The sequence below is a fragment of the Portunus trituberculatus genome, chromosome 9, assembly GCF_017591435.1.
Source record: "Portunus trituberculatus isolate SZX2019 chromosome 9, ASM1759143v1, whole genome shotgun sequence".
NCBI lineage: Eukaryota > Metazoa > Arthropoda > Malacostraca > Decapoda > Portunidae > Portunus > Portunus trituberculatus.
This window is the reverse complement of record NC_059263.1, coordinates 3,667,501-3,677,500: the sequence shown is the minus strand read 5'-3', so window position 1 is coordinate 3,677,500 and position 10,000 is coordinate 3,667,501. Positions and strand designations below refer to the sequence as shown.

General features: G+C 43.2%; 1 protein-coding gene across 9 annotated transcripts in view; it reads left to right on the top strand.

Annotated features, from left to right (window-relative positions):
* LOC123501468 (retinoic acid receptor alpha-A-like) overlaps positions 1-10,000 on the top strand; it is a 45,309-nt gene that overhangs the window by 5,025 nt on the left and 30,284 nt on the right. For 2 of the 9 annotated variants that reach the window (XR_006673644.1, XM_045250315.1), the window contains exon 1: positions 2,027-2,216. The exons of 1 other annotated variant lie outside the window; for it this stretch is intronic. The gene's annotated coding sequence lies outside the window, so the exon portion shown is untranslated. Of the gene's footprint in view, positions 1-1,893; positions 1,934-2,026; positions 2,217-10,000 lie in introns of those variants that run through there. 6 more of the 9 variants (XM_045250309.1, XM_045250306.1, XM_045250311.1 and 3 more) reach the window with 6 other exon arrangements.

The following is a 10,000-nucleotide window of genomic DNA, read 5'->3' as shown; positions in this document are numbered from 1 at the left end:
ACACACACACACACAGAAATAAACAAACACATTCATATCTTAGAAGGAGTGCTATAAGAGCTTGCCAAACACACACACACACACACACACACACACACACACACAGCCCGGTAGCTCAGTGGTTAGAGCGCTGGCTTCACAAGCCAGAGGACCGGGGTTCGATTCCCCGGCCGGGTGGAGATATTTGGGTGTGTCTCCTTTCACGTGTAGGTGGTGTTCACCTAGCAGTGAGTAGGTACGGGATGTCAATCGAGGAGTTGTGACCTTGTTGTCCCGGTGTGTGGTGTGTGCCTGGTCTCAGGCCTATCCGAAGATCGGAAACAATGAGCTCTGAGCTCATTCCGTAGGGTAACGTCTGGCTGTCTCCTCAGAGACTGCACCAGATCAAACAGTGAAACACACACACACACACACATATCTACGCACTCACCAAAGAGAGAGAGAGAGAGAGAGAGTCTGCTTGGTCTGCACGTCTGCCAAACTCAACCAGCCTACCAAACCATAACCACCCTCTCTCTCTCTCTCTCTCTCTCTCTCTCTCTCTCTCTCTCTCTCCAGACACACCCAAACACCCCTTCAGTGCATACCAACCCCACGTATGCACGGAGTAGGTATGTAGGGGAGGGAGAGAGGGAAAGGGAGGGAGAGAGAGGAGAGGTAGAGAGAGAGTTAACTGTGAGAGGGAAGGAAGTCAGGGTGTTGGCACTAAAACGGGGTTCTGTTGCCACCGGTTCACGATAGCGGGGTTGTACTTGTTCACCCGAGCCAAGGTCGTGGGGGAGCTCTGGTTGGTGGGGGGGTATCGTGTCCTGCTCGGTGAGGGGGGGGATTGTTAGAGGGAGAAGGAGAGGAGAGAGGAGAGAGGAGAGAGGAGGAGAGGTTGTGGTGGTGGTGGTGGTGGTGGTGGTTGAGTTGCCATATGTCGCTTTTGTTGTTATTATTATTATTGTGGTTATTTTTATTTCATTCTTGTGTTGCCTCGTCTTTATTTTCTATTTGTTTTATTTATTTATTTTCTATTTCATTGGTATTTTTGTTTATTCTTTGTTTTTGTTTTCCTTGGGTCTCGTGTGTTTATTTGGGTTTCTCTATCTCCTCATCTTCCCTATCTACGGATTGAGAGAGAGAGAGAGAGAGAGAGAGAGACCGTCGCAGCGTCTAATGTAGATCAAAATACGTTGATTTCTCTCAATATATTTACTCTCTCTCTCTCTCTCTCTCTCTCTCTCTCTGCAATGTGAATATGACTCATTACTATATTGAGAGAGAGAGAGAGAGAGAGAGAGAGATAGTTTAGCAAGTTGCTCCACGCACACACACACACACACACACTTAGCAACCTTCTGGCACTCTTCTCTCTCTCTCTCTTAGCTTCAATATCTCTCACTCTTTTCTCTCATTCTGCAATCAATCTAGATTTCGACTGATACGAGAGAGAGAGAGAGAGAGAGAGAGAGAGAGACAGACAGACAGACAGACTTTTCTCTCCTATGCCTCTTCCTCCTCCACTTCTCTCCCTCTCTCCGCATGGGGGTGAGCTGAACAGGAGGAGGAGGAGGAGGAGGAGAGAGGAGAGGGAGAGGAGAAAGGGAGAGGAAGAGAGGGGAGAGAGAGGGAGGTTTGGGAAGATGCCACATATCGCCATCTTTAATTCTTGAGGTCGCTTCTCCGCCATGTTACTACTACCATTCCCTCACACAGTCGCCCTCTCCCTCTCTCTCCCTCTCCATTGCCTCCATCTTCCTACAAGTAGTAACCCAACTTAGCTGAAAATTCGTGCACTGAGCAAGAGGAGCATGTGTACGGATCTCCATGTGGGTGTGTGTGTGTGTGTGCGTGTGTGAGTGTGAGTGTGTTCGTGTGTGCGTTGTGTCTTCTGCGCATTCACGGGTTAGTTGGCTGTGGGATTCAGTGAGTGGAGGGTGTGTGTTGCGTGCGTTCGTGTTGGTCTCATAGAAATTAGGCCTGTCTTTGAGTGCAGGGCCGCGTGTGCGTGTGTGGTGGTATGTGCGGGTGTGTGTGTGTGCGTGCGGCGGGGTGTGGTGTGTGGTATGTGGTGTGCGTGTGGGTGGTGCACTCAAGAGGTGGAGGGGCTGGTGTGTGATGAAGAAAGTGTGTCGTGGAAGCGTGTGGTGGTGGTGGTGGTGTCTGTGAGTGTGTTGGTATCCCATACTGCTACTTCTGCCGTGCCTGAGTAAGCATTTTTTGTGGTGGTGGTGAGTATGTTGTGTGGTGTGGTGTATGTTGATTCATCACACCACACACGTCTTGAGATTCATGCATTATTATTATTATTTTTTTTTTTTGTGGTGGTGGGAGATGTGGGAGGGTGGGGGTGCATGCGGTGGTGTGTGATGTTGACTTGTACATACATGTACAATTCCGCACGCACGCCATCACACACCACTCAAAATGATGTTATTCAACCGTCTTATTTAATCACACACACACACACACACACACACACACACACACACACACACACACACACACACACACACACACACACACACACACACACACAAACGCGCGCACGCACCTGCTTATATTGTACAGGTGTGGCAAGGCGTGTGGTGTGGTGTGGTGTGGTGTGCTGGAGGGGGTCGAGAACACCTGCGTTCTCATTATAGAAGTAGAAATACATCGATATCTATATTAACTTTACCCAACCAAAGAAATAGCGCTGAGGATGAGGTAGTAGTAGTTGTAGTAGTAGTAGTAGTAGTGATAGGAAGAGGAGAGAAATGGGCATATCTTTTAAGCCACAAAGATAAGAGATAGGACTGCAGAAGGCGTAGAGGGAGGAGGAGGAGGAGAGATGCAGGGGGCGGTGGCGTGTTAATAGAGACAGGGAAGGCGTAAGTGATATTAGCAGCAACAACACAAGAGTAAGCACATGTATGTATTAACCCCTTCAGTACTGGGACGCATTTCTACCTTGAATTTTGGGTGTAATTAGACTATTTTATTGGCATTAGGAAGCGTCTATGGAGGTCAGAAGATTAATGGCTAGAGTCTTCACTATTTTAATCCCCCCATGAGGTTCTGAAGCTATAAAATCAACAAATAGTAAGCAAAATAAATATAGAAACGTGTCATTACTGAAAAGGTTGAAAGCGACAATGATGGACAGAACTGCAGAAGATGTGATAAAGTAGAAGGTGGAGGGAGAGGAAGAAAGGAGGAGGAGGAGGCTGTGGAGGCGTAGTAGAAGTAGCAGTAGAGGACAGTAGAAAGAGGACATTATTTATTTACCATCACTATTTTTTACACCATAGTTTTATTAGGTAAATCTCTTCAGTACCAGGACGCGTTTTCATATTCATTCTGCTTACTATCTGGTGATTTTATAAGCTTCAGAAACTCCTGTGGGGGATTAAAATAGTGAAGACTGGCCATTAATCTTCTGACCTCCATAGACCCTTCCTGATGTCAATAAGATCGTCTAATCATACACAAAACTCATGGTGAAAAATGCGTCTCAGTACTGAAGGGATTAAGAGGACTACTGCAGAAGGCGGTGGCCGAGGAGGAGGAGGAGGAGGAGTGTGTGGGGAGGAGGCTGTGGTATAGAGGCCTCACAACCCCGCTCTAGTTAATGAATGGAATACCAAGTTAGCGAATGTCTCTCCTACACTTCCCGCCCCTTCGCGTCCTATCCCTCCCGCCGCTACCGTCCCGTCCCTTCTCGTCCCTTTCCTCCCGCTGCTCTATCTGTGTGTGTGTGTGTGTGTGTGTGTGTGTGTGTGTGTGTGTGTGTGGGATTGTCAGTCAGTGTAATATGATTTGTATGTGTTTTCCGCGCTCATGTCGTTTTTCCTCTTCCCTTTTCCTCTTTTTTTTTTCTTTCCTGTGATTCTATTTACGCATATATTCAGTTCCGTTCGTCTTTTCCCTGTTTTATTCCGTCAGTCTGTCCGTTTGTCAGTTTGTCACTTTTTATCTTTGTCTTTCTTTGTGATTCTGTCTATTCTGTCCGTTTCTTCCTTCTTTCCGTATTTTTTATCCATCATTTTCTGTCTATGTTCATCCCGTTTTCTTCATCCATCCTTTTCACTTTCTCCATTCATCTGTTTATGTCTCAATTTATTTTGTATATTTGTGATTCTGTCTATATTTCTGTCCGTTTCATCCTTCTCTCTCTTTCTCTTTTTTTTTTTTATCAGCCTGTCTTTCCATCCCTTTCTCTTCTTCTATCTTTCTCCTTTTCTCCATCCTTTTTGTCTATCTGTCTCAATTTTTTCGTGTATGTTATTCTGTCTATATTTTGTCCACTTCCTCCTTCTCTCCTTGTTTTATCCATCAGTCTGTCTATTTTTCCGTGTTTTATCTATTTATTTGTTCATTCATCCTTTTCAGTTCTCCATCCATCTCTCTCTCTCTCTCTCTCTCTCTCTCTCTCTCTCTCTTCCCCCCCTTCCTTTTATTTCCGTTTGTTTTGTTTCAATTCCTGTCTGCTTTTCTGTTTCTCTTTGTCTGTCTGTATGTCTGTATGTCTCCCTGTCTATCTGTCTGTCTGCCTTTATATTTGTTTGTCTGTCTTAATAATTTTTCCTCGTTTTTTAACCTTGATCTGTTTATATTTCCTCACTCCTAATCATAAGGCCTTTTCCTCCTCTCGTTCTTGTCTTTCCTTTCTATCCTTCCTTCCTTTTTATCTTCTTTCTCTTTCCTTCTTTCTTTTTTTCTTTTCTCCTTTATTTATTATTGTAAGTGATTCATCTTTCGTTCTTGTTCCCTCCCTCCTTCCTTTTTTTTTTTTCTTCTTCCCTTCCTTTTTCTTTTCGTCTTTCTCTTTCTTTCTTTCTCTTTCTTTTCTGTCTCTTTCTTGTAAACGATTCATCTTGTCCGTCCCTTCTTCCTTCCTTTCTTTCTTTCTTTCCTTCCTTCCTTCTTTTATCTTTTATTTTCATCTTTTCTCTCTTCTTCTTTCTTTCTTTCTTGTCGGTTATTCATCTCCTTTCGTTCTTGTCCTTCCCTTCTTCCTTCCCTCTTTCTTTCTTTTTATCTTTTTTGTCTCCTTTCTCTTCTTTCTATTTCCTTTTCTTCTTTCCTCTTTCTTGTAAGCGATTCATCTCCTTTCTTTCTTTCTTGTCACTCTCTTTTTCCTTTCTTTCTTTCCTTCCTTCTTTTATCTTTTATTTTCATCTTTCTTTTTTCCTTCTTTCTTTTCTTTCTTCTTTCTTGTCGATTATTCATTTCGTTTCGTTCTTGTCTCTCTCTCTTCTTCCTTCTTCCTTCCTTCCTTCCTTCCTTCCTTTCTCTTTTTATCTTTCGTTTTCCTTATTTTTTTCTTTTCTTTCTTTTCTTTCTTGTCTGTGATTCATCTTTCGTTCTTGTCCCTTCTTCCTTCCTGCCTTTCTATCTTCTTTCTCTCTTTTGTTCCTTCTCCTTTCCTTGTCTTTCTCTTCTTCTTTGTTAGTGATTCAATGGCCAACTTGCTTACGTCAGTCAATTAAATAATCAATCTGTCAATTTTCCGTCTTTCTTCTTTCTGTCTTCCTTTTATCCATCCTTGTATCCTTCTGTCCTCTATTTTTTTTATCCACTTGCATCCTTCTATTCTCTTTTATCCATTATCTATTCTGTTTTATCCATTTCTATCCTTTTATTATGTTTTTCTTTATTTCCCCGTCTATCTTCTTCCTTTCTTCCTTTTTATTCTTCTTTGCATCATTCCATTCTGTATTTTTCTTTTATTTCTTCTAATTGTTTCATTTATTCTTTCTGTCTGTCTTTCTTTCTTTCTTTCTTTTTCTTTCTATCCTTGTCTTATTTTTCAGTTTCAAAATGTGTAGTAATGGTGCTAAATTTCTCTCTCTCTCTCTCTCTCTCTCTCTCTCTGACTGAAAAGTATCTCTAACAAACAAACGAACGCACATTTTCTACTCGGCTTCATTAATACAGTAAAAAAACAAACAAAAGAAACAAAATTATCCAGTCAGTCAGTCAACCAGCCAGCCAGTCAGTCAGTCAGTCAGTCAGCCAGCCAGCCAGTCAGTCAGTCAGTTAGTTAGCTAGTTAGTCAGTCGGTCAGTCAGTGAGTCAGTCAGCCAGTCAGTCAGTCAGTCAGTTAGTTAGCTAGTTAGTCAGTCGGTCAGTCAGTCAGTGAGTGAGTGAGTCAGTCAGCCAGTCAGTCAGTCAGTCAGTCAGTCAGTTAGTTAGCTAGTTAGTCAGTCGGTCAGTCAGTGAGTCAGTCAATGAGTGAGTGAGTGAGTCAGTCAGTCAGTTAGTTAGCTAGTTAGTCAGTCGGTCAGTCAGTCAGTGAGTGAGTGAGTCAGTCAGTCAGTCAGTCAGTCAGTCAGTCAGCCAGCCAGCCAGCCAGCCAGCCAGCCAGCCAGCCACCCAGCCAGCCAGCCAGCCAGCCAGCCAGTCAGTTAGTTAGCTAGTTAGTCAGTCGGTCAGTCAATCAGTCAGTCAGTCAGTCAGTTAGTTAGCTAGTCAGTTAGTCAGTCAGTCAGTCAGTCAGTTAGCCAGCCAGCCAGCCAGCCAGCCAGCCAGCCAGCCAGCCAGCCAAGCTCAGTCAGTCAGTCAGTCAGTCAGCTAGTCAGCCAGTCAGTGTGTATGAAACATGACTTATTTACATTATCCTAGGTTTGTGTGTGTGTGCTTGTGCATTCTCCTCCTCCTCCTCCTCCTCCTCCTCCTCCTCCTCCTCCTCGTCCTCCTCCTCCTCCTCCTCCTCCTCCTCCTCTTCTATGTCCTTGATGCATCATTATTTGCTCATATTTCTATCGTTTTATCTTTCCTTATCTGTTGATTTTCCTATTTCTTTATGTTTCTGTCTGTCTTACGTTTTTTTTTAATTATTATCTTGTTTTTAATCTCTTTGTGTGCCCTTTCCTTGCTTTTCCCTGCTTATCTTCCCTTCTTTCTCTTCTCTTCTTCTCTTCTCCTTTCCTATCCATTCATCTCGTTTCTCTCCTCTCCTCTCCTCTCCTCTCCTCCCCTCCTCTCCTCTTCTCCCCTTCTTTCCCCTTCTCTCCCCTTTTTTTCCCTCTTCTCTCCTCTCCTCCTCTTCTCCCCTTCTTTCCCCTTCTCTCCCCTTTTTTTTCCCTCTTCTCTCCTTTCCCCTCCTCTCCTCCCCAGTCTGGTCTCATTCATAATACTGAACGAACAACAACAACAACAACAACATCATTAACAACAACAACAATAATAATAATTAATAATAACAACAATAATAATAACATCAACAACATGAGGGAACATTTATTTATTTATTTATATATCTATTTATTTATTACGTACAGTATTACATTAACTTCAATAAAGAAAATAAATACCAGTGAAAAAAAAAAATAGTAGTAATAATAATGATTCAGTAAGTAAGAACGCCTAAGATCAAGATTAAGATTATGTGATCCGTAAAAAAAGATTCAAAGGAGTCTAATTACTGATGATGATTATGATGTTTTCGACTAAATTGAGTGAGCTGAGAAAATAGTGGAGAAAAAAATATATACATGTTGATGTTTTTATTTTGTATTGGTTGTGTTACAGTTTAAATAGCAGAGAGAGAGAGAGAGAGAGAGAGAGAGAGAGAGAGAGAGAGAGAGAGAGAGAGAGAGAGAGAGAGAGAGAGAGTAGGGGGAGAGATCACAGCGGTAGATAATGTTTAGAGATAGAGAGAGATAAGAAAGGGAGCATGGAGAAAAGAGAGAGACTATTGCTTTAGAGAGAGAGAGAGAGAGAGAGAGAGAGATTTCCAATTTTCTATATTTACCTTGTTTGGTTCTCTCTCTCTCTCTCTCTCTCTCTCTCTCTCTCTCTCTCTCTCTCTCTCTCTCTCTCTATCTCTATCTCTTTATATGGTATTCGAACCCTTTCCAGCTAGACACTTCGATCTGTGCGTGTGTGTGTGAGTGCGTGTGTGCGTGCGTGTTTCGTCTTGGTTATGGCGTTGTAGGTAAACCTGTTTCTTTCCTTCCTGCCTTCCTTCCATCACTTGATATTCTTCCTTTTATTTTTACGTCTGTGTTTTTTGTTTATTTTTTATTTTCTTCCTTCCTAGATCCTTTCTTTCGTTCTTTCTTTCTTTCTTTCATTCTTTCTTCCATCCATACTTCCTTTTTTTTTCTCCAATCTTTCCTCCTCCTCCTCCTCCTCCTCCTCCTCCTCCTCCTCCTCCTCCTCCTCCTCCTCCTCCTCCTCCTCCTCCTACATACATACTACACTACACTGCATACACGCACAGATAGCCCAGAGTGAACGGTCACTACTACTACTCTCGACCTGTGACGGGCTGTGTTTGGAGAGGGCCTTGTCAAGCATTGATCATCATCGGGAACTAAGTACCAGGGATCAATGTTGCAAGGGGTTATCAGCGTACGGCGTCCCTACAGGGAAAGTATGCTATCTCAGTGGATTGAACGGAGCTGGGGCCTGATTGACTGCTGCCTCCCTAGAAAGCGCCAGGCAAGGCTGCCGCACCACCCATTCGACATACACACTGTGCATCCACGTACACAATGCACACACAACATGACATTCACCAAGCGTTAACACTTTCCCCCACAAACACAAGTAGTCACACGTAGATTACACATTTCCTTTTCACTCTCTACTAAAATTCCATGTGATTTTTTAATATCACATGGTTTCGCCTTTTTTTTCCTGCCAGCCTCGGCTGGAGGGAGGGTTGGGTGGGGAGGAGCCTTCTGCTTTGCTGTCCTGTCTCTACCACTGGTAGTTAGTAGATAGTCTCCACAAACAGCCTAGTAAGGACCTAAGGGTCTGTTGCTGTTTGTCTTCCTTTGTATATTCCTCCTTCTCCTCCTCCGTAAAAACACAAGGAAATGGAGACAAGCTTAATAGGTTGTGGTAAAGGAGGAGGAGGGGAAGAAGTAAACATGATAGGTTGGAGGAGGATAGAACTTGATAGGAAGAAAGAAGAGAATAGTAGTAATAATGAATGAACGTGGTCGAGAGGAGGAGGAGGAGAAGGAGGAGGCTGTGAAGAAGAATTGAAGGCGGAGGAGGATGTTGGGGAGGAGAGTAGGTAAAATAAAGACCGATTAAGAACAGTATTATAATAGGAGGAAAAGAAGAATAAGAAGGTAAACTGCTTAAAAGGAGAGAATTAATTACGCATTGGTTAACAAGGAGGAGGAAGAGGAGGAGATGCTGGTGGCGGCGTTCTCTCTCTCTCTCTCTCTCTCTCTCTCTCTCTCTCTCTCTCTCTCTCTCTCTCTCTCTCTCTCTCTCTCTCTCTCTCTCTCTCTCTCTCTCTCGACACACACACACACACACACACACACACACACACACACACACACACACGTAAAAGGGAATGTATCAAGATAAGAGGTAAAGGAACAGGTGTGGAGGTGAAAGCACTAATTAACATACAGGTATCGTTGACAGGTGTGGTACTCATCTGTGTGATGCGCGGCACTGCTTGTTTGGCTGTGCAGGTGTGAAGTCAGCTGTCTGTGTGTCCAATTTACCTTTGCTTGAGTTGGTTCACCTGTGTTTACCTGTTCTTAGTCTTGTTTCTAACCTAACCTTACCTTACCTTATCTTTCCTTTCCTTTATATAACCTAACCTTATCTAAATCTTACCTTACCTTACCTTATCTTACCGTGTGTGTGTGTGTGTGTGTGTGTGTGTGTGTGTGTGTGTGTGTGTGTGTGTGTGTGTGTGTGTGTGTGATTGTTTAGTTGTAGTAGTAGAAGAAGAAGAATTAGTAGTAGTAGTAGTAGTAGTAGTAGTAGTAACAAAGAAGGAGAAAGAGATAGAGAAGAGGCGGAGAGAACAAGAAATGGCGTGTGGAGGAGGAAAAAAAGATTAATTAGTGTACATATAGATAAGAGATAAGGAGGAAGGGAGGGAGAGAGAGGAGAAAGAGGGGGAAGAAACCGAACGAGTAAACAAGAAATGATTGAGGGAAGAAGAAAGGAGGAGGAGGAAGGGGGGAGGTGATAATGAGAGGGAAAGGAAATGAGGGGAAAATGAGAAGGGGGAAATAATTATGATGATGATGATGATGTGAAGAAG